A 25,355-nucleotide genomic window follows, 5' to 3' on the forward strand; every position below is an offset into this window, starting at 1 on the left:
TGCTGTGTAAGGTTTGCAAATGATGGAGGCCCACCACCAATTGGCTCTGTCTCCCTCTTATTTTGGGCTCTCTTTTCCTGCAAGGAGGGAAAGAGGAGAAGGTTGAGTGAGAGTGATGGAATGAGTGTAAGGAATGGATGGGTTAGATCTTTAGATGGAGACTATGATGGAGTGGGGTGCCAAAGCCAAGTGGCCTCCTTGTGTGCTGTTAGTTGGTATGATTGTACTAGGATGAGGGTGATTGTGAGGGGTGGCTAGTCAGATGGGGATGTGATAATGTAGATAGAGAGGGATGAGTGGACATGCAAGGTATGTTGGTGAGTGTAAGGATGTGCAGGAATAGGGTTGGGAAGGCAGAGTGATGGGGATGTGATGAAAGGCACAGCAGGATGAACTTGAGTGTGGCTTTGCACTCTCATTTCCTGATCTAATGAGATCATTTGCAGCACTGCACCCAGGCCCTCCTGACCACATCCCTGCTGTTGACCTACTCTGCAATCTCCAACCAGGCTGTTTTGGTCTCCTGGGGAGGTCTCTTCCGCCCATTGAAAGGGAAGAGGACCTCCCTGCATGCTCTGACTCCCTCCACAAGCATATGGAGAGAGTCAACGGAGCGCCTGGGTGCAGCCCTCTGCCTCTGTGCAGTCATTGTCAAAGTGTTTGCAGCACTCCAATGCTGTAGTGCACTGACTGCACTATTTTAGATTAACCTTCAAATGTAATGTAGCCAGGGTCCCTTTAAATATACCTGCTGAAAACCCGCCATGGATGACATCAGCAGATCCGCACCATTTAATTGGGCTGGGTAACGCGCAGGATGGGCTTAATAGGCCCGATTGATGTAAAGTAATTCTGTGGAGCAGAATGGAGCCAGCAGCAGGGTCGCGATCCGCCATGGCCACCGCCCGCACTAGACCCGCCCAGGTAGGGAAAATTCCAGCCAATGGCTTTGGTCTTAATATTTAATTGGAGGAAATTTCTGCTCATCCAATACTGGATGTCAGACAAGCAGTGTGGCAAATCAAAGGCAGTGAAGGGGTCAAGGGAGGTGGTGATAAAATTACATGAGCCACCAACTAAAGTATCACTAAACCAGTCACTTTCAAACTTTTCTCTTTAGGAGACCCTAGTCATTATTGACACACATTTAGAGACACTCTGAATAATTGAGCTTGTCTTTCAGGAATTAGGATGGGGTCCTTGGAATTGTGTCAATATTTTCAGGTGGTCTCTCCGAGTATGTCAGTATTTGAAAGGCTTTTCCCCACACACAAAGGTTTAAAACCAGTACAGGGGAAGGACACTGCGAGAACAGGGAGTCAGAATCTCAGGCAAAAATCAATCTTGCAAAATTGTTGCCCATTGTGTGAGTAGATATAATCTTTGGCATAAAGAGCTCTCACCACAAATCACATTTCATTTTGATATTTCATTCTATAATAACATGTACATCAGTACATGTGCAACATTTGTTGGCCCTCACTACAAATATGCTTTGTGCTGAATTAACCCACAGAAAACGTTAATACAAGCAGACAGGTTCGGGGAGGGTGCTGCGATTTGAGAAGAATCTCAAAGAAGCATGTTTTATTTTTCTTTGAATTGGGTGTTACTTTCAGTGCTTATTTTTCTCTCTTTATATGTTGAGTTTCTTGACTAAGAGTGTTGGCTGCCATATTTTCAGTTGCTGAAAGTATAATTTTGAAACTGGGTATGCCATTCTTTTACTTGAAGAGAACAATAATAGGGATGCAAGGCAGGTTAGATTGCAGAAGTGAACTGTCCATACCCACAAAAATGTATCTACAGACAGAGGCATACTTACCTTGGAATGTCAGAGGAAAACTGCCTTTGCCAGCTACACTTCACTAGTGAGGCAGTGTCAGAGTTGTTCCGCCTCCTAGAATCTAACCTCAATCTAGCCTTCACTACAGAGACAGCACTGCAAGAGCTGTGAAAGTCACCACATCCATGAACATTTATGCATTTGGCTCATTCCAAACTGCCACAGGGGACATCGTCAACATCAGTCAATCTGCAAGTCACAGATATATCACGATGGCAATGTATTCACTGTATTCCAGTGCAAACAATTTTGTTATTTAGCACATGGGCAAGCAACAGAAAAGCTGGCCAATTTTATTTGTATGGCAGGAGACCCCAAGAGCCAGGGTATCATTGGTGGCACTTATGTAGCCCTCAGGGCCACCGCACGCAATCACCATTTCCTCCATGAACTATAAAGGATTTCATTTCATCAACGCACAGGTTGCCTTTGACCTTCCAAATCTAGAGCAAAACACAAGGTGCACACAGCCAGCAGGACCTTTATCAAACACAATATTGACATCTTAAAGTAGCGTTTCATATGCCTGAACAGATCATTCAATTGAGTGCCCACATCCCAAGCTGCAGTCATGAAATCTTCATTTTACAGCGATTTTCTATGCCAAGATTATTTGACAAAGAAACAAGAGCACAAAGGTGGTTGCTAGGAGACTGAAAATACCCATTTCAGCCCTGACTCGTGATGTCTGAAACAGCCACAAACAGTAGCCGAGCACAGATACAACAAGGTGCACGCAGCCACCAGGATCACTATCAAACACAAGCTACGCATCTTAAAGCTGTGCTTCAGATGCCTGGATAGATCGGGGGCCCCTTCAGAACCTCCAAGACCATCATAGTATGCTGCATGGTCCAGGATATTGCTATCTAAGCAAGTATAAGCATTGCCCATGTGGACAAGGAGGACACCTACCCACAGCCAAGAGAAGAGCGAGACAAAAATGAGGAGCCAGAAGAGATTTCAGCTGAACCATCTTTGCAGGCAACAAGAACAAAATAGCAGTGCTGGCCATGGCTCAGTTAGTAGCAGTCTCCCTTCTGAGACAGAAGCTTGTGGGTTCAAAGTCCTATTCCAGAGGTGGATGGAAAAGAGCTTGTGGGACTATTTCGAAGAAGAGCAGGGGAGTTCTGCCTGGTGTCTTGACCAATATTTATCCCTCAACCAACATCACTAAAACCAATTATCTAGTCATTATCACATTGCAGTTCGTGGGAGTTTGCTGTGTGCAAATTGGCTGCAACATTACAACAGTGACTACACTTAAAAAGTACTATTCACTTTGGGATGTCCTATGGTTGTGAAAGGCCTATATAAATGCAAGTCTTTTTTGCATTAATAATACCTTCACCTGGTACATTAACCTATGCACAATGCAATGGCCAAATGCACCCTTACCAATGCTGGGCTCTGCGTTAACTCAACTACCAAGCGATTCCTTACATCTGCTATGACCTTATTCTACAACGTCCCAAGAAAATGTTCTTGACACAGTTGAAATAAAGTGCACCAAAATTTAATACCCTATTATAATTTGAGTATGTGGCTCATGTTTGTTGTGTTAGTGCTTCCCTTTGATGATAGCAACCCTCCTTTGCTACAATCGTTCCATCAGCACTTCCAAAGCACCATTGAAAATGAAAGTGTTCTGTGTCTTAGTCCAGCCATAATTCCTTTTCTACCACAGCAACAATGAAGCAGCTCCTTTAAATAGCAGATGCAGGGGCAGAAATTCAATAGCGTCTGATAACGGGCACAAAATAGTCAGCGTGCTGGACTCGCGTGCCAGAAGAAAGAGGCCTGAAGAGCGTCCTAAATTCGACATCACTGCACCCGTTTTATGCTTGTAAAAGTTCGCTCCTGCAGTTTTTAAGAGAGTTGGAAACTTTCTATGAATGATTAATCAGAAAATACCATTAGTTCAGCTGAATGCAATATTGTTGAGTGCTAAGCTCCATGGGTCGCTGCCCTAGCACCCATTTCAGAAAATTAATCTTTCTTTTAAGGGAATGTCTCTAACTTACCCACTAAAACTGATATAAAGCTTTGACAACTTCTGAAATAAGGAACATCAATAGGTGCTCAAAATGTATCACTATTGCGACAAACATCTGGAACCGAAATGCTACCAAACACAGAGGGGTCAATTTTAACGCTAGTTTTACACTCTGACTTCAATGGAGAATAAAATCGGGCAAAGAAAAGTAATATTGGACAGGGTGTAAAACCAGCATTCCACCCGATCCCTTGGGTCTCCCGCCTGGTGAGATAGGTTAAAATGACCCCCATAGTATCATAGAAATATAGAATGGCACAGCGTAGGAGGCCATTAGTCCTATTGTGTCTATGCCGGATCTATGAAAGAGCTATCCAATTAGTCTCACTCCCCTGCTGTTTCTTCATAACCCAGCATTTTTTTCCTTTTCAAGTGTTTATTCAATTTCCTTTTGAAAGTTATTATTGAATCTGTTTCCACCACCCTTTCAGGCAATGCATTTCAGATCATAACAAAACTGCGTAATTTTTTGCATGTCACCTCTGGTTCTTTTGTCAATTACCTTAAATCTGTGTCCTCCGGTTACTGACTGGTTGCCACTGGAAACAGTTTCTCTTTAGTTACTTTATCAAAACTCTTCAGGATTTTGATCACCTCTATTAAATCTCCCCATAACCTTCTCTGCTCTAAGGAGAACAACCCCAGTTTCAATAGTCTCTCTATGTAACCGAAGTCCCTCATCCCTGGTATCATTCTAGTAAACCTCCTCTGTACCCTTTCTAAGGCCTTGACATCCTTTCTATGAGCTGGATATTAACTCAGAGACAGGGAGGGATCTGGGGTGTTGCTTTGAGGTCAGGAAACCCGCAGGTCCTGCTGAATTTAACAGCAGGATTGATTAGCATTTTTTGTCTCCATTTCCCAGCCATAGGCAGTCAGATTAAGACTGGCTGTGGGCAGGTAGGCCTTTGGCACCAGGCCATAGTCGGGGAGCGGAGAGGAGGGTAGGAGGGTTCGGAAGCCTCGTGGAGGAGTTCGGAGGTCTCATGGAGGAGATCAAAATGGTCGGGGGTGAAATCAGAAGAGTCAGGGGGCGATTGGAATGGTTGGGGAGGGTGTTTGATTGTGGGAGGTGGATGAAGCAGGTAAACTGGATCCATCAAGAAAGTGGAAAGACACCTACCTCCTGGATCCAGCAGTCCTCGCATCCCTTTAGCTGCCGGGTTTCCAGAGACCTGGAAAAAAAGAAAATAGGACTCCATACCAAGTTGAGAACAAGCTAGGTTCCATATAAACCAAGTGGGATCAATGCTTCATCAGTGAATCCAAGGCTCGGAAAACCCGGCCTGCCAATTTAAAATAGTGGTTAAATATGAGGCACGCAGCCTCGTTATAATATTTAAATTTCCAACCCACCTCCCAGAAACTGGTTGGTTGCCTGACCCATGTCCCACCTCCGTTAAAACCGGAAGTGGGCGGGTTGGAGGCGGTTTGGGGTCGAGATTCAGATTTTTAACATTTTAACATCCCACCCGACCCAAATCCGCCTGTTTTAGGAGGTTAAAATATCCCCATGCCTCTGTTTGTAAAGCCAAGGATCCCGTATGCCTTTTTAACAGCCTTCTTAACTTGCCCTGCCGCCTTCAATGACTTGTAGACATACAACCCCAGGTCTCTCTGTTCCTGCACTCCTTTAAAATTGTACTATTTAGTTTATATTGCCTCTCCTCATTCTTCCTTCCAAAATGTAGCACTTCACACTTCCCTGTGTTAAATTTCATTTGCCACGTGTCTGGCCATTTTATCAGTCTCTCTATGTCCTCCTGAAGTCTGTTACATGGACCCCGAAGTTCCAATTGGGGCCAAGGTGGAATCTTGATAGACCTCCGGATTGGGCACCAAAAATGGGGCGGAACACAGGTCTGCCATATTCTGTCCCACGTTACCCTCTCCGTCATTTTCCAGGAGTCCACGGGTCAATCTTCTGCCTATGCCCTCATATTAAAGAGATGTATTTGGGAGACTTCCTGGGCTACACTGGGAAATCTGCCCTTTATACTCTCCATAACTCTCAGAAGAACTCATGCCAGATGAGAGCTGAGTTTGTCCCGATGAGGCAAACCTTTATTAGGGAGTAGTGATTGGTCCCTGAAATTTGGGATGGGGTCTCTGGCCTGGATCTAAGGCAGGTGGGCTTCTACTCTGCTGCACTTGCACCAACAAAATGAACCCCTGTGAATTTCGGGGCCATAGAATTCAAACCCAAAAATACACAGCACAATTTCATGTGTTCCATTACCAGGCCATCTGATTTAGCTTTATCAAAGGTAGGATTTATTGGCTTATGTACTTCATTCATTGATTGTCATAATCATTAAGTAAGTGTTTCATGAAATACTGTTGTGAGGATGTACAGTCAATTGCTCTTGATCCCTAGTTTTATGTAGTTCGTGCTTTTTGGCTTGTATATGTGAGTCAGCAATTGCGGGGATTCAGACCTGTTCTGTCAGTTAGATTTCTGTGTTTTCTTTCCCCTATGGGCTGTGCGTCAACCAAGCTATTCTCACAATCTTCAAGTAATGTCATAATTGTTTCCGACAGGGTGAAGGAGATCGGGAAGGTGAAAAGGCCCCACTAGGTAAGATTTTTGCTTTTCTTCGTGGGGCCAGGAGGAGCAGGATAAAATCGTAACTTGTGGAAAGAGAGAAGCATGTCAGCAGGTGCATCCCATGGGCGATTTTGACTGCCCTCGCAACTAAACAAGGACAGCCAGGATAGATTTCTTTTAAAAAACATGATGGCCTCAATTTTAACCCTCCTTGCCCAGTGAGAATGGTGTGTGGGCGGGGTTAAGATTAGGCTGAATCAACTTACTGAGGTCGCTCCATTTCAGCCCGGCGCCATTTCATCTTTGCCTACTTTCTAGTCGGCTGAGACTTCTGCAACAGGCAGGTGGGGGCCTACTTGCTGGGAAATTGGTTGGCTACTACACATAGCTGGCCAGTAGGTAAGAGCTGTTTTGGGAGGGGGGTGGGCACAGATGTCAGAGGAGGGGCACAGACTGATAGTGGTCCAGAAGATTTTTGTGTGGCCCAGAGGAGCACACCTGCTCCTTAAAAACAAGAACCTGACCTTTTTAGTGAGGCCTCTAATAATCCCTTTAAGGGTCTCCGGTTAGGCCTCTCAATGCCTGGAGGAATGCGTCGTGCATGCTTCACCCATTTCTCTATGAACACTGCAATCCAGGTCCTACAACAGACATAGGACTCTGATTTGCATATAATAACAGCCTCCTGCCTATTTTAGGCGGGATTGCTGGGAGCCCATTTAAAGACGTGCCTGAAAGTTGATTCAGACGGACAAATAGGTCCACAAGGCCCCTGCCACGCTTTCAGCGGCCAGTCGCCTGTTTTTCAAATGAGAAATGGACAGCCAGCAGTTGAAAGTCTCCCCCAATGGGCTGAATGGCTTACTTATGTGCTATACACTTTTGTGATTCTAAATATTTGAGTGATGTTGAATGAGCAAAGAATATTGATCAGGAAACTAGGAGAACTCCCCACTCTTCTTCAAATAATATAAGATCCTTCATAGCCACCTGAACAGGCAGACAGGGCATCAATTTAATGTCTCATCCAAATGATGGTACCTCTTAACAATGCAGCACTCCTTCAATACTGCTTTGAAACGTCAGTGTCATAAATCGCAACTTCTACAAGAAGTAACTCAGGAAGTACTACTGAACGGCCAGCTGAGGGCGCCGTCTGAGGAGTATAAATACTCGGGCGTGGGCCCACCTTGGCCAGAGACAATCTGGAAACAGGAAGCTAGTGACTACTAACTAGACCTCCATGTCATGTTACAAGTCGATTAAAGCCTTGCTTTCTGTACAACCAAGTGCGTAGTGAGTCTTTATTACGTCAATTTAATCGACTTGTTATCGTCTCCACGTCTTGGGTGATTTGGAACAACCAGCTGCAACTCGAACCGCAGAAAGGGACTTGGGCAAGAAACTGATCCATCATGGAAAAACTCCTTAGACCCGCTCGTCTCGACCTGGACCCGAACGCACCTGCGGCAGCGAAGGTATGGAAGCATTGGTTTCGTACCTTTAGCAACTTTCTTGAAGAACGTGGGGCGGATGCCCCTAATAAGTTACGAATGCTTATTAACTACATATCCCCTCATGTGTATGATTATATTGAGGACTGTATAGACTACGATGCTGCTATCCAAATTTTACAGCAGCTATATGTCAAGTCCCCGAATGAAATCTTTGCTCGACACCTACTGGCCACAACTCGGCAACAGCCTGGGGAATCACTCGATGAATTCCTCCAGAAACTTCGCAGGCTCAGCAAAGATTGTAACCTTAAAGCGGTTACAGCTGAACAGTATCAAGAGGAACTAATCCGCGATTCCTTTATCAATGGGATTGCATCCCCTTTTATACGTCAGCGCCTGCTGGAAAATAAAACCCTCAATTTACGGGCTGCTTATGACCAGGCGTGTTCCCTGGACTTGGCCAAGAAGAATGCAGACACTTATCTCCCACTACGTGCACGGTCAGCAGCTATCACCTTTAATAAGTCTTTCGATAGGTCTCGGGTGGATGCCCCCGCTGATGATGACTCTACTCTAACCGACGATGACCCTACCCTAGAGGCCTTTGCTGATGACGACCCCGCCCTAGCAGCATCCTGGCAATCAGGAAGAAAGTGTTTCTTTTCTGGAGGTACGTTCCATTACAGAAAATTTTGCCCGGCTTGTAATACGACCTGCAATCATTGCAGCAAGAAAGGACACTTTTCCAAGGTATGCCAGTCACGGGCCTCTGCTAACAAGAAAGGCCACTCCCCTAAAGTATACCGGTCGAGAGCTCCTGTTAGCTTCACAGCTGCTATCTATGGAGCTGCTCCTCCCCCAAGAACCACTGCTAAGGCTACAGCTGCCGAAGGAAAAATTACCCCTCCTCCCATCACTGCTGTTTTCCCCCAAAGTTTGTCCCATGCAGCCACGAAGGTTTCTGTAAATGGGCACACTCTAAGCACACTAATTGACTCCTGCAGCTCTGACAGCTTCATTAGTAAGTGGGCTGTCAGCAGGTTAAAACTGCGCATTTATCCCTTGGACAGGGAGATTGCAATGGCTCTGACGTCTCTGACCACCAATTCTTCTGGCTTCTGTCTTGTCAACCTCATCCTCAATGGTCGCACGTATCCCTCCACCCGGCTCGGAGTACTCGAAAACTTATGTAGCGATGTGCTTCTGGGACAGGACTTCCAGAAGCAGCACAAAAGACTCACTTTTGAGTTTGGAGGGTCGAAGCCGGAGCTTACCATTTCTAAGGTGCCGTTTTGTGTGCTCTCGGCAGCCTTACTCGGTGAGCCCTCCCTGTTTGCCAATCTCTCCCCCCGTTGTAAACCCATAGCCACCAAATCACGACCGAGCATTTATCGAGGCAGAAATCTCTCGGCTTTTAGCTGACGGTATTATCGAGCCGTGTTCATCTCCCTGGCGGGCTCAAGTCGTCATTTTGAAAAACTCTTTAAAACAACATAAGAAACGTCTGTGTATTGATTATTCGCAGACTATTAATCAATATACCGATCTGGATGCCTACCCGCTACCACGCATAGATGACATGGTCAACAACCTTGCCAAATACAAGGTATTTTCAACCTTCGATTTAAAGAGCGCGTACCATCAGGTACCGCTGAAAGACTCTGACAAAAAAGTATACGGCCTTTGAGGCTAATGGTCGGCTTTATCAGTTTCGTCGCCTTCCATTTGGGGTTACCAATGGGATGGCCGTCTTCCAACAGGCAATGGATGGCCTAGTCCGGCAAGAGAACTTGATGGATACCTTTCCGTATTTAGACAATATCACTATTGCCGGCCATGATCAAAAGGAGCATGACGCCAATCTTCAGAGATTTTTTGACGTTCTCCATCGTCGCCACTTAACGTTAAATGAATCCAAATTGGTGAAATCGGTGCCATCACTGAACATTCTCGGCTACTGGGTGGGCAATGGTGTTATTAAACCGGACCCAGAGCGACTCCGTCCACTTCAGGAGCTCCCTCCCCCTACAAATCTCGGCTCTCTTCGTTGGGCACTTGGCATGTTTGCTTAATATGCAAAGTGGATACCTCACTTCTCCGATAAAATACAGCCCCTGCTTCATGCAAAGTCTTTTCCATTGGAAGCAACGGCTATTTCTGCCTTCAACCTCCTCAAACGACAGCTGGAGAAAGCCACGCTTCGCTCCTTTGACGAAAACCTTCCTTTTGTGGTCGAATGCAATGCATTGGAGGTGGCGATCTTGGCTACCTTGAATCAAGGTGGTCGACCCGTGGCATTCCTATCCACAACCTTACAGGGTAGCGAGCTCCATTACCCCCGTCGAGAAGGAGGCTACAGCCATCATCGAGGCTGTACGCCAATGGAGTCATCTTCTTGCTCGGTGTCATTTCACGCTCATAACTGACCAGCGCTCCGTGGCCTTCATGTTGGACAACTGGAAGCGCACGAAAATCAAAAAAGTAAAATTCAACTCTGGAGGATGGAGCTGGCCGCCTTTGGATATACTATCCGTTACCGACCTGGCAAACAGAATGTGTCCCCAGACACCTTCACACGGGCATTTTGTGCTCTTCAATGTCAATGTTGACTCTGGTGGATCTGCATATGGACTTATGCCATCCCGGCGTTACCCGTATGTTGCACTTTGTGCACTCCAAAAATCTACCATTCTCAACGGAGGATGTAAAGAAAACATGCTCCTCCTGTAGGATTTGTGCAGAATTGAAACCACAATTCTTCCGCCCATCAGATGACTTACTCATACATGCGGTGCAGCTTATGCAGAGGCTCAGCATAGACTTTAAAGGGCCATTGCCTTCGTCGACGCGGAACACCTACCTACTTACGATGGTAGACGAGTATTCATGCTTTCCCTTCGCCTTCCCCTGTCCTAATATGCTTACCTCTACGGTAATTAAATGCCTCGATCAGGTCTTTTCCCTTTGCGGGACGGCCAATTTTATCCACACGGATCGGGGTCCCTCCTTTATGTCGAGTGAACTTAAAAGTTACCTCTCCCAACGGGGAATCGCCTCGAGTAAGACGACACCATATCACCCAATCGGCAATGGACAGGTTGAACGATAGAATGCCATCATCTGGAACGCTGTCCGTCTGGCACTGAGGTCACGCAACCTGCCAGACCAGCAGTGGGAAACTGTGCTCCCCGACGTGTTACACTCTATCAGGTCTCTTCTCTCCACATCCACTAATGTCACACCTCATGAGCGATTCTTCAAGTTCCGGCGTCGCTCTACACACGGGACATCTCTACCATCATGGTTGGTGGCTCCAGGCCCTGTGCTACTCCGGAGGTTCGTCCAGTCTGCCAAGAACGACCCTCTCATTGATGAGGTGGAGTTAACGGAGGTAAACCCCACGTATGCGCACGTGCGGTACCCTGATGGCCGGGAGTCCACCGTCTCGCTCAGAGATCTGACTCCCTGCCCAACCGGTCACACGGGCCCGAATGATGAATATCTCACAACGATGATGTCAACATTCCGCACCCCTATGAAGATGACGCCCTACCTGGGACATCGAGGGATCTGCCGGCAGTGCTACCGGATCAACTCAGGGAGCCGAACGCACCCCGTAGGATGGCCACCCAAAATCAGGACGCCGAACAATCTCTGGCTACGACCCAGGATGAGGCCAGCTCTGCGCCTGTGGGGACCCGCACCCGGAGTTATGATATTCCCAGGCCTCCACAGGACGATCAAGACAACGCGGACTCTACCGACTTACCGGTATGGGCCAAGCAACCCAGGGACCAGGACACGGTCCGGGGAGACGTGCCTTCCGGTCACAAGCAGAAAGCTAAACGACTACGGCTATTTTTGGTCCACCTAGTCCGTTAAAGGAAGACTGGACTTCCAAACCTTTTAGGGAGGAAGAATATCATAAATCGCAACTTCTGCAAGAAGTAACTCAGGAAGTACTACTGAACGGCCAGCTGAGGGCGCCATCTGAGGAGTATAAATACTCGGGCGTGGGCCCACCTTGGCCAGAGACAATCTGGAAACAGGAAGCTAGTGACTACTAACTAGACCTCCATGTTTTGTTACAAGTCGATTAAAGCCTTGCTTTATGTACAACCAAGTGCGTAGTGAGTCTTTAATACGTCAGTCTCGATTAAGTCCTAGAATAAGGCTTGAACTGACAAGCCTCTGATTCAGAGGCAAGAATAATACTGAGCCAACTTGACACCAACCCATAATGCCAATGCACATGCCGCTGAACTCTCACAAAATATTAGAGCGCCATTCTCCAAATGTTATTCTCCTTAACTATGTATGAGAAGATGTGTTGAGTGTGTTTCTCCCCCATGCTTGCCCTTTGTCACAGGGAACGGTGTGTCCTACCCACGTACAGGCTCCACAAATGTTACATTAGTTGTTTAAGTCTATCATAATCCTAACCTCATCCTTAATTCTCCCATATTAATTGTTTTAATGTCATGGAGTATCAATTATTTAAAACAATTTGTTTCATGTTAAGCAGAGAAACATAATGTATTCAAGTCTTTAAAACAAACAGAAATGCATTATGCAAAAGATTTTGCCAGATCCAAAGGCTTATCAAACAAACTATTAATTGTTCATGCAAACAGCCCGTAAAAACGTTAACCAAAGTTTAAGATCAGGAGTAGGCCATTCAGCCCTTCGAGCCTGTTCCGCCATTCAATTAGATCATGGCTGATCTGTATCAGAACTCCAGTCACCTGCCTTGGTTCCGTAACCCTTAGAACCCTTGGCTAACAAAAAATTTATCAATCTCAGTTTTGAAGTTTTCAATTGACCCCCAGCCTCAACAGCTTTTTGGGGAGAGAGTTCAAGTTCCAGTTCCACTACCCTTTGTGTGAAGAAGTGAGCAGTTAGTGGACAATCAATTGGGATGGCAGTAGTTGCAGTGCAGCATCTGTTGGAATTCGTTCATATTAAAAGGTCAAGTACATAACGGTTGTCATGAATCCTGAAGGAAGCAAATGCATTTTACATTAACAGTTTCTTGTTTTGCCAAGTTCCATGTCTTTGGGGTATGTTTCCCTCTTGTCACTAATGTGAGCAGAGAAGTTGGTGCAAATGCAAACGCACTCCCCGGTTTTTCACTCACACCAACTTTTTTCACTCATATTAGCGATTGGAGGATACATATGGTTTATCACTGCTGACACTCACTTCATACTAGTTTTTAATTTCAAATATATTTTCCTCTGTTTTCTAATGTTTCAGAAGGAGTTAACATGAGTACAGTGGGAGGAAATTGACTTTTATACTCCCACCAGCTTTCTAACTAATGTTACCGAAAGGAGGAAAATATATTTGTGTACTGCAATGAATTTGTAGAGATTAAAAGATGAACTGTAAGTATGGAAATCTGAAATAAGAACTAAGCGTGCTGAAAATCCACACCAGATGAGGCAAATTAACAGATCAGGTGGGAATCTTCAGCAGAACTGAAGTTTGATAAATTAATCTAATATTTCAGATGCTTGCTCATCTATTGTAGATTTCTATTATTTTCTGTTTTTGTTGCAGTTTAGTTACATATCCCCGCAGCTTATAACCCTGATAAAAAGCAGGACTATGGGTTCCTGATATTACTCTAGAAATCTCTCTTGGGGATATTAGCAGACAAATGTTTAAAGTATTCATAGAAATTCCTTTGTCCCCTATTTTAATGCAGGTGTTCATCCATTTATTTTAAAGGAATGAAAATATTTGGGGGAATATATAATATTCCTTTTAAAGGCATAAAAAAACTTTTCAGTTTTTGCTGCAGGCAACTGGTAGAGTGACAATGCCCCAATCTCCTGTTGGGTGGCCAGTAAAATGGAGATGCTGGTGCATGAGGTGCGTGCAAGGAAGATTGCCTTGTTTAGCACTCCAGGATGGCCCCCTCAGAGGATGCCATGCACCCCACCTGACAGAAAGAGGCTCAACACCGTCTAGAGCAACTGCAGAATCTGGGAACAGATGCAGAAGAAGATGATGCTTTCACAGGAATTTGGCAAAGTAAGATGACACAACAGTGCCATGGACCAGTAGATGGCTAAAGATTCCAGTCTCATGTTGCCTGTTAACCAATTCCACATTTACTGCTCACCCATGCCAAGCCTTCACACAATCTTACAACTCTTTCGTGCATACTCATGTTTTAGGAAGGCACACGACCATGATGTAACAAACAATTGAAGAACTTCGCACATCAAACCATTTTAACATGAACATGATGATTTATAGACCCCCAGGATGGATTTCGAGTCAGGCACATAGCAGCCATCAATGACTTCTGTACTTTGGAAAATGTACCAGTGCAGTATCATTGGACAGCCATGCTATTCAGTGGGAAAGGAGATGAAAGTGCTGGTCATGCTGACTAATGCACCAATTATCTTGGCCAGCACATTACTTGATTTTTCAGTACTAGCTGGGAATTAGCCATAGAAGTAATAGTTGTGGGTCAGTGGTGACCTTACAGCACTGCCCCTATATTCCCAGTTGGTTGTAGGAGTCCTTGCCGTGGATTGCAAAGTTCTGCCCTGCAGACCCAGGGCAAGCTACTACTGCAGTTGTCCTCAGTCACTGGCAGATAGGTGTGCCATAGTCTGTAGATATGTTGTGAGGCCTGCTGGTCCCCCAGGTATTTAATCTTGCAGCACCTCAGTAATTAAATATTGTATTTGAGGTACTTTAAAAATAAACTTACACTAATTTAAAAGTTGTATACTGGACTGCTGAATTGGTTCTTTGGTATTCTCACTAAAATCAGCATCAGAACCTTCTAGGCTATTATCTTTTACAGTTACCAACTGTGGTAAACCACTGTTTGTATTCCACTGTGTACATGCCTGGACATGCCTCAGCTGACTCCTCCCACAAGTCCTAGTATAAAGGTGACTGCTCCCCAGCCCCTTTGTATTTCTGGACCGGTCGACCACTCGAGGCAGACCTTCATTCTTTTGTTAATAAAAGCCTTTAGTTACTCTCTTAACTCTCAGTCTTTTATGAGTAATTGATAGCGCATCAATTTTATTAACAAAATTTTTATAATGGAGAAGATCCTCACACCAGCATGCCTGGACTTAGATCATCGGGAGGCGGACTCATCCACCAAGTTTACTCACTGGCTTAAGTGTTTCGAAAAATTCCTGACCGCCTCCGCAGCAATCAAATCGGACGAGGACAAACTGGATGTCCTGACCTCCAAAGTGAACCACCGAGTGTACTTGGTCATCCAAGACGCGACCTCGTACGCGGACGCTATCAAGCTCCTCAAGGACCAGTACACGCGCCCAGTGAACGAAGTGTACGCCAGGCACCTCCTGGGGAGTCGTAAACAACAACCTGGGGAATCGACCATGGAATACCTTCAGGCACTGTCTGTGCTTGGCCGGGCCTGTGGTTGTAAGGATGTAAAGGCCGCCGTGTACACAGAGGAACTTATCCGGGACGCTTTTGTAGCGGGCCACAGATCCAATTACACCCGACAGCGACTGTTGGAGCAGTGACCTCGACCTCAACAAGGCCTCTGAACTCGCACTATCATTGGATGCAGCCTACCGGGGCATGGATGCCTACTCCTCTGCACCGTGGACGCCGCGGGGAATGACAGCCTGGGACACGGTAGGACCGCCTCATAGCGCCGTGCCACCCCAGCCACACCCCAGCAATGGCCCAACTACTGCAGCAGTGTCCCAAGGCCAGACAGCAGTGCCCCAAGGCCAGAAATGCTACTTCTGTGGCCAGGCAAAACACCCCAGAGCGCGCTGCCCGGCGAAAAACGCGATCTGCTCGGGCTGCGGGAAGAAGGGACACTACGCTAACGTCTGCAGGGCCAAAGCCACCCTGAACCCCAGCAACGCCGCGTGTGGGCCATGCGGGCCACCATCTTGGGCCTCCCCGGCCATGTGCGAACCACCGGTACAGCAGCCATTTTGGACGCCTCCAGCCACATGGGGATCATGGATGCCGCCATCTTGGACGACAGCCGGAACGCAGCAGGCCCCCAACACCGCCTCATCTGATACCCGCAGCGACACACCGACCCCTACGCTGGCATCCGTTACACTGGACCAAGCGAGACCGCACCAGCTGGCCAGTTCCACAATGGACATTAAGGTAAATGGCCACGATACAATCTGCCTTTTTGACTCTGGGAGCACGGAGAGCTTCATCCACCCCGACACGGTGCGGCGTTGCTCTCTCCCAGTCCTGCCTGTGCACCAGCGGATTTCTATGGCCTCCGAGTCCCAGTCGGCGGACATCGGCGGCGACTGCGTAGTGACACTCGTAGTAGACGGGACCGTGTACGATCATTTTAAACTTCTGGCCCTGCCCGACCTCTGCGCTGCCGTCCTGCTGGGGTTAGATTTTCAGTGCCACCTTAAAAGTGTTACGATGGCGTACGGTGGACCCCTACCCCCACTCACAGTCCGCAGCCAGCAGCTCCCAAATTGCCCGCCGCGCACCAGGTGCAACCTCTCCACACTCACACCCCCCCCCCCACTGTTTGCTAACCTCACCCCCGACTGTAAGCCCATCGCCACAAAGAGCAGGCGATACAGTGCCGGGGACAGGGTTTTCATTAAAACCGAAGTGGAGCGGCTCCTGAAGGAAGGGATTATTGAGGGCAGCACCAGCCCCTGGCGAGCCCAGGTTGTGGTCGTTAAGACCGGCGAGAAGCAGCGCCTGGTCATCGACTACAGCCAGACAATAAATCGCTACACCCTGCTGGACGCCTACCCACTCCCCCGCATAGCTGATATGGTCAACCAGATCGCGCAGTACCGCGCCTTCTCGACCATTGACCTGAAATCAGCGTACCACCAGCTCCCTATCCGCCCTGAGGACCGCCAGTATACTGCCTTTGAGGCAAACGGCCGCCTCTACCACTTCCTTAGGGTTCCCTTTGGCGTCACCAACGGGGTCTCCGTCTTCCAAAGGGAGATGGACCGGATGGTAGATCAAAATGCGTTGCAGGCCACTTTCCCATATCTGGACAATGTGACCATCTGCGGCCGTGACTTGCAGGACCATGACGCAAACCTCGAAAAATTCCTCCGCACCGCCCAACTCCTGAACCTGACATATAACAAGGAGAAGTGCATATTCCGCACAAACCGCCTCGCCATCCTTGGCTGTGTTGTGGAACACGGAGTCATCGGCCCCGACCCCGACCGGATGCGTCCCCTTATGGAACTCCCACTGCCCCACTGCCTCAAGGCCCTGAAGAGGTGCCTAGGGTTTTTCTCCTATTATGCCCAGTGGGTCCCCTACTATGCGGACAAGGCCCATCCGCTGATCAAGTCCACCTCTTTTCCCTTGACGGCAGAGGCCCGCTTAGCCTTCCACCGTATCAAGGAAGACATTGCCAAAGCCACCATGCACGCAGTGGACGAATCCATCCCCTTCCAGGTGGAAAGCGACGCGTCCGACTTTGCCCTGGCCGCTACCCTCAATCAGGCGGGGAGACCCGTGGCCTTCTTTTCACGAACCCTCCAAGGCCCGGAGACCAGACACTCCGCTGTTGAGAAGGAGGCCCAGGCGATTGTGGAGGCTGTGCGTCATTGGAGGCACTACCTGGCCGGAAAACGATTTACCCTGCTCACTGACCAACGTTCAGTTGCTTTCATGTTTAACAACAAGCAGAGGGGCAAAATCAAAAATGACAAGATCTTGAGGTGGAGAATCGAACTTTCCACCTACAATTACGAGATCTTGTACCGGCCCGGGAAGCTCAATGAACCCCCGGATGCGCTATCGCGTGGCACCTGCGCCAGCGCGCAGATTGATAGACTGCGGGCCCTCCACAATGACCTCTGCCACCCGGGGGTCACCAGGTTCTTCCACTTCATCAAGGCCCGCAACCTGCCTTACTCTATTGAGGAGGTCAGGACCATGACCAGGAACTGCCAAGTCTGTGCTGAGTGCAAACCGCACTTTTATAGACCAGACAGGGCCCACCTGATAAAAGCCACTCGCCCCTTCGAGCGCCTGAGCGTTGATTTTAAAGGGCCTCTCCCCTCCTCCGACCGCAATGTGTACTTCCTCAATATTATTGATGAGTACTCCCGTTTCCCGTTCGCCATCCCCTGCCCGGACATGACCAGTGCCACGGTCATTAAATGTCTGAACGACCTCTTCACCCTGTTCGGTTTCCCCAGCTATATCCATAGCGACCGGGGCTCATTGTTTATGAGTGACGAACTCCGTCAGTACCTGCTAACTAGGGGTATTGCCACAAGCAGGACCACCAGTTACAACCCCCGGGGGAACGGACAGGTGGAAAGAGAAAATGCGACAGTTTGGAAGGCCGCCCTGCTAGCCTTAAAGTCTAGGGGCCTTCCAACCTCCCGCTGGCAGGATGTGCTCCCCGATGCGCTCCACTCTATTCGGTCACTGCTCTGCACTGCCACTAATGCCACCCCTCATGAGAAAATGTTTGTCTTCCCAAGGAAGTCCACATCGGGGACATCGCTACCGCCATGGCTGACGTCCCCAGGGCCGGTCCTACTGAGAAGGCACGTGAGGACCCATAAAACGGACCCCCTGGTCGAGAGGGTCGACCTCCTCCACGCCAACCCCCAGTATGCTTACATTGCATACCCGGACGGGCGGGAGGACACAGTCTCCATAAGAGACCTTGCACCCTCGGGGGCCGCAGTAACCCACTACTCACTACCACCCCCCCCCACGATCCGATATCCAGCCCTGGCAGATGGCAGGCCTGGGCCCAGCGACCCGCTCGACATCTACGAGGACGACACGCCTGTGCCACAGCCTACGCGGGACTCGACGCCGGAAGCTCCACTACCCCTGCCGTCGCCACGCCGATCACAGCGGCAGACAAGACCTCCGGAGAGACTCCAATACGTTCGGCTGAAAATTCAGTAGCCTTAGCGCCTCATTTGAGGCGCTAGAGGGCCTTGCGCCGGAGTTATGGCCAGTAGTGAAATTCCCTGGGGCCCTAAATCGGCGTTGCTCCGGTAGCGCTGCGCCGGCACCGATGACGTCATCGGTGTGCGCAGCGTCCCGGTTGCCGTGGTAACCCGCCCGAACTCCGAAATTGAGTTGCGGCCGCCTCGCCCGTGGCAGCCGCAACCAGCGTTTTGTCAGAGGTGCCTTACTGCAGTTAGCGCCGGCGCATTAAAGGCCCCGCGGCGGCCGGCCGCTTTCCCGCCGGCCGCCTGCCCGCAGCTCCCTCCCCGGACTTCTCTCCCCCGCCCCCCCCGGAACAGATGCAAGCCCGGCACTTGTCCGAGGTGCCGGGCTCATTTTTAAGCAGATTTGCGCGGGCCGCGGCCGGGCGCAGGCAGCTCCTCCTTAATGGAAGGAGGAGGCCTGCACTTCCCCAGCCTGCCGCACCGCATCGGGTGCCGCAGCGCCGGAATTGCGGCGCGAAACGGCAGTTAGCACCCTTTTCCAGGCGCTAAGACCCTTCAGTAGCACCAGCAGCCGTTTGGGCGCGGCGCCACTGAATTTTTGGCGCGCGCAGGGGACTTAGCGCCGGCACTAATTTCCGGCGCTAAAGCCCTGGCTAAGCCAAAACCCAATTTCTAGGCCACTAACTTTTAATACACTTCACCCCGCCGGACTCAATTTTAAACAAGGGGTGAATGTGGTAAACCACTGTTTGTATTCCACTGTGTACATGCCTGGACATGCCTCGGCTGACTCCTCCCACAAGTCCTAGTATAAAGGTGACTGCTCCCCAGCCCCTTTGTATTCTGGACCGGTCGACCACTCGAGGCAGACCTTCATTCTTTTGTTAATAAAAGCCTTTAGTTACTCTCTTAACTCTCAGTCTTTTATGAGTAATTGATAGCGCATCACCAACCCAAAGTAAAGGAACAATGAGAAAAAAGTGGCAATAACTGATTTCTATTCCCCTATGCAGTTACTTTTATCACAGCACCGTGATCAATTTTTCAATTAAAATCAGTAACGATAAAAAGTTATTCACTTCTTCCATTGAGAGTTGCTGCAGTTGTTTGGAAATCTTAATTACAGTGCTTATTTACAGACAGCCGTAATCATTTGTGTCTGGTATGGCATGAATATGATAGTAGAGTGTAACAGCTGCATGAAATGGTTTGTAACAAACAAAAGAAGAATTGACAACAAAGAGTAACATAGCTAAAAAGAAAATGATCAGCCTGATAGTTACAGGTCAGTGCAAGCAAGCAAATCTTTGGCAGCAAACAAAGCAAAATACTTCCACAATTATTGATCTTGGGGCATTTTTTTTCTATGTTAGAGGCACTATATAAATGCAAGTTGTTGTTGTTTATAATAACAACAGGAAATGCTGGAAACACTCAGCAGGTCAGGTAACATCCGTGGAAAGAGAAACACAGAGTTAACGTTTCGGGTCAATGACCTTTGTCAGAACCCTGACGAAGGGTCATTGACCCGAAACGTTAACTCTGTTTCTCTCTCAACGGATGCTGCCTGACCTGCTGAGTGATTCCAGCATTTCCTGTTGTTATTTCAGATTTCCAGCATCTGCGGTATTTTGCTATTGTGCTGTTGTTGTTTATGCCTCATTAGTTCCCTTTCCTCTCTTATGATGCCAAAAATGAATAGTTCCCTACTGTAAAGAGTTGGTTTGTTAGCTAAAGAGACAATAAGCAGGAAGCAGTTAAATAAAAGAGGAAATCCAAGGAGCAGTATTTTGTTTATTAAAACAGAAGTACTCCTGTTACCATGATCCATATTTTTGCATTCTCCACATTTTTCCTGCGCAATATTCGATAACTTGCAACTCACCTAATAAAATCTACAGCACATGATACTTTTAAAATTATGCATCTGTTTAAGGTATGGTTATTTTAGATTGAACACTTATCAATTTGTTAAAAAAAAACTTTTCAAGAATGTTAAAAAAAATGATTGTGCTCAAACTCACACAATTAATTGAACACAAGTAAAATCATTAAAAAGCATATCTCATTTTGATTATGGAACATTTATGCCTGCAATAAATCCAATTTTAAAATAAAAATGATAGTAAATTGATATGATATTTTAATTGGAACTAAAAGCATTTAATTATTTAATTCCATATAATTACTGATTCAGAAAATGCAATTACCCCTCTCAAGCTAATAAAGTTTTGGTTAAAAAAAAAGTAATACTTTGTAAGGGACAAAGCTAATAGTCATCTGATTTGATTAAAACCCAGTTAACCAAATCGTCACTCTCATTGAATAATACTTGTGTGGGGACAATGATACTTTAGTCCGGCTGAATCTTTTCTCTTTACATTATTATCTGACCCCAGCATCCTATAAACTGACAGGAGTTCCTCCCTCCACACCCTATCAATACTACATATAGCACTGTGATGGCCCTGAGGCAATGCAACTGTATCTGGTGCATCTCTATGCACATATTAGTGTATCAATCCCTTCAAATTTTGCAATTATTAAGCTCGAGTTGGTTGATTTTTATGTATATCATTGCCATTAAGTTAGTGTAGCCTAACTAATTGAAAGTTAGTGACTTCTAGTCAATGAGAACCCTGGAATTTTCGAATTCTCTATCTAGTTTCCAATGACCCCTCCCTCCAGAGGTGATCATTTGCTTTGGATCTTTAAGGGACTAGGGATGCACATGACAAATAACCATCCCATTAAATGAAGGATCTCATTCTATTAGCCTGTCTTTCTGTTTCAGAGGCTGGGATGCAAGCCTGCATTGCATTTCCAGCATTTACTCTTTTTGCTTCAGTTTCCCATCAGCAGCTGAGCTTTACATGATTAGTCTCTGGGTTCTGTTTGTACAATAACCAGAAGCACTGAGCTAAAAGGGATTGTATAAATTTCAGTTAGTAGAGATAGTTTCGATATACCACTGGTCATAGGACCAACATTGTTGTGTCCAAAATGCTGACAGCAAGGATAGTATATAATGGCCCTGAATTCGCGGTCGGCGGCTTAGCTAAGGAGTACGCTACGGACATCCTAATGAAATCCGCACTTACCTCATGTGAACCCCCCTTCGAGAAGTTGCTTGCAAACGCTGCAGAGTTCTGTGCAGTGTAGTGTTCCACGGATCCCAGAACCGCATGTTGTGCGTATGTGAACCTGGGATCACGTGGGACGGCGCTCCTTTCAATTCCTGACTCTTAGCCAATCAGGAAACAGAGCAGATTGCTGGTTTGCTCACTACTCATTTTAAATAATTTAGCAGCCAGAAATGCTATTTTATTAATAAACTACAATCATTGTAATAGTATTTAATAGACAAACCAAGATTTCAACATTAATAGAATTCAATTAAACACTGAAAAGTCTAGAGATCCTTTTTACTGAAGGTGTCCTTAAAACCATAAAACTCGATTTGGATGCTTTTTATACAAAGTATGCAGCTGAATTAACATCGGCCCTTTAATTCTGGGCCATGACAACATAAATCTATAATTACAGTCTTACAGTCCTAGCAAATTTGTTTCTCCTCTACTAGACTAACTTTTGATTAATTTAAATAATCTAAAATCAAGAATTTAAGTGTCCGATAACATGAGGAAATCATGAAAGTGAATTAAATCCTATCTAAATAGAAATTGGGAAATAATTAAACCGAAACTACAAAAGGCTTTTGGGCAGCAAAGACGGTGACACAAAAAAGGCCCCGTTTTCAAACTCAAACAAATGAAAGTTTCTTTCAAGTTTGTATCTGCTCAGACACGAACCAGTGCCCCTTTGTTATGGGCTGTAGCATAAACCTAGCTCAACATTAATACAGTTTTCTCATTCCCTCATCCTTTACGCTGTGCAACAGGCCTGCTGCACCTGTTCACACCAGACGTAAACATTTTCAGGGTAATTAATACGCAGTAGGTGGACAATTAGCCCAACTTTTCACCAGCACGTTGATTTGAATGAGGAGGTGAAACGTGCCGCAAAGCCTATGTGCAGTCAGAACTTGACAGATCGCAAGTTCAGGATTTAGAGCATGCGTAAGCGCATGCAGAAATCCTGAGCTTGCAGTCAATTTCAAAGGCTGTATGACAGCGTACTCGTATTCAGGGCCCATATAGGTAGGCAGTGTATTCTACTCTCAGTTATAAGGGAATGTATCAGGCTGCAATTTTCAGAGTCTTGTTGTTACATTACATTTTCCTAACACAATTCTTGATTTGAAAGGCATGTACAGTATAACCGAAGTTATCAGCCTCAGATGTATTGAGGGCTAGCTAAATGGGCCTACAAACAATGCAAAAAAGGCCATTATCAGGAGAGCACTATCTAACAATGTATTGCTCTTTTTCTGGTGACATTTTGGCTTGACATGCATGTAAGTATATTATGGTCTTTCTTGGTCAGTTCCAACTGTGAAGCATTGAATCGGGATGCAAATACAGGTTACAAGTTGAGCATCATGTGTTGAACAGTAGTTTGTTTAACAGCTCTGCTTCCTTACGTCGCAAGTACTTTGGGATATCCTGAGGTTGTGAAAGGTGCTACATAAATGCAAGTCTTTCTTTTTTATCATTAAATTAAATATTCTTATTAAACCTGAGTATCTAATTACCAGACATAATTTGCCATACCTTAATTATACAGCAATATCTTTAAACTTTAATCAGTATGTTATGTACTCCACTCATCATAGTACTCAGCCAGATGGCATTACTTAGCCAAACAACATATACTTCCTTTTTCAAAGCATTAGATAGTCATTAATAGTAGCCCAAATGGGTCTTTTATATGAAATCTGATTTCACTTGTGCTCTTGATAAAGCCATACATATATATGAAGAAAGAAACATTTTATAAAAACATAAATTGTTGGCTATTATGCTCAATTGTTACTTTCCCACCTACTGTCTGAGTCTGAAACTAACTAAACTGAAGGGAATCAGGGCGAGCAATCAGATAATTTGAATAGTAGGCCACTGATTAGTTCAGGTCACCAATCTGGGGAGTTTTGCCGATTGTCATGGAGTAGCAGATAACGGAATAGAAACCTGGAGGAATTAAAACCTACAAAGACAACTTGCATTGCTTGAGTCACACATCATCTTCTCTAGTAAATAGGCCACTTTTATAGTGAAATAAGTGACACAGAGGGGGGGGGAATTTTAACCACAAAAACAGGTGGGTTTGGGTAAGGTGAGATGTGAAAATTTAAAAAATGTCAAACTCAACCCCAACCCAGCTCCAAACTGGCCACTTCCACTTTTAATGGAGGTGGGACGGGAGGGCAGGCAGGCAACTGCTCCCAGGAGGCAGGTTGGTAATTTAAATATTATAATGAGGCTGCGTGCCTCAGATTTAACTTATCTTCAAGGCTTAACCCTGGCCGGCTGGGATTCCTGGGTCTCGGGCTCCAAGGCCCCCGCCCGGTGATCACCACCGACCCCCCGTGACCAGACCCCACCCCCCACGCAATTGGACCCCCCCCAGCCCCGCACGATCGGCAAACACCCCCTCCCAGAATCAGCGATCGCCCTCCCCCCATGATCCGGAACACCCACCCCCACGCTACCACTAACCCAGCTGCAGGCGCCCCACCTGATCCTGGGCTGTGGTCTCCTCCGGAATGTTCCTCGCCCAACAGGGAGCCAATTCTGCCAATCAGGCTGGATTCCGGGCGGGGAACCTGCTGGGATAAAACGACACACGTGGTGATGTTAAAACTGCACAGCATGCAGGGAAACCCGGACTTTCTTAATCAAAACTGCTCCCACCCAACCGTTCCACCCCACCCCGACTCACAAAACCAGCCCCAGTAAATATCGGAGTCAGAGATTTACTCTGAAAAGTTGATAAGAAAATAAGGAAGAATATAAATAAATCCAAAAAATTATCAGTATAATCTATTATCATATTATCAATCAAAGGCATGTATTATTAATGTAATATTCCAACTTTGGGAAGCCTCGATGCCAAAAGTGCATATAGGAAATTCCATTACTTTAGATGGTTCAGGCCTCCCGCCAGGAATCTAAAGTCAGAAAATGTTCCATTATATTTTTAATCAATTACTTTAGTCTCCGGAGTACAAGAAAAGTTTGCTTCAAGTAGAAGTGTGACTTAACTGCAGTCATAAAACCAAAAGAAAATATAGTCGGTATTAATATTTATACTGACTGTTGCCTGACCCTTAATGCAAATGCTTGCTGTGTTAATGGCTCGAATTTTCCTCTCCGCGGCGAAGGTACAGCTTTTGATGTTTACCTAGCTGATAGGTGCCCAAAGACTTTTCGCGGGTTTATCAGCGGAGACTTCCAATTATCCGGCATCTGTTTCAGTGTGGCGCCCTCCACAGGGGATCTGTGGCATCTGTAAAACAGGACAAGCAACAGTGAGGCTCTTCAACCAATCAGATTGAAGTATCCTCACTGAGCCACGCAGACTGCAAAACTAGGAAGTAAAAAACAGAAAATTTAAATCTTGTACAGGAAGCAAAATA

Source organism: Somniosus microcephalus, chromosome 14 (genome assembly GCF_052327205.1).
Source record: "Somniosus microcephalus isolate GS21.2 chromosome 14, FLI_Smic_1.0, whole genome shotgun sequence".
In the NCBI taxonomy this organism is placed as follows: Eukaryota; Metazoa; Chordata; class Chondrichthyes; order Squaliformes; family Somniosidae; genus Somniosus; species Somniosus microcephalus.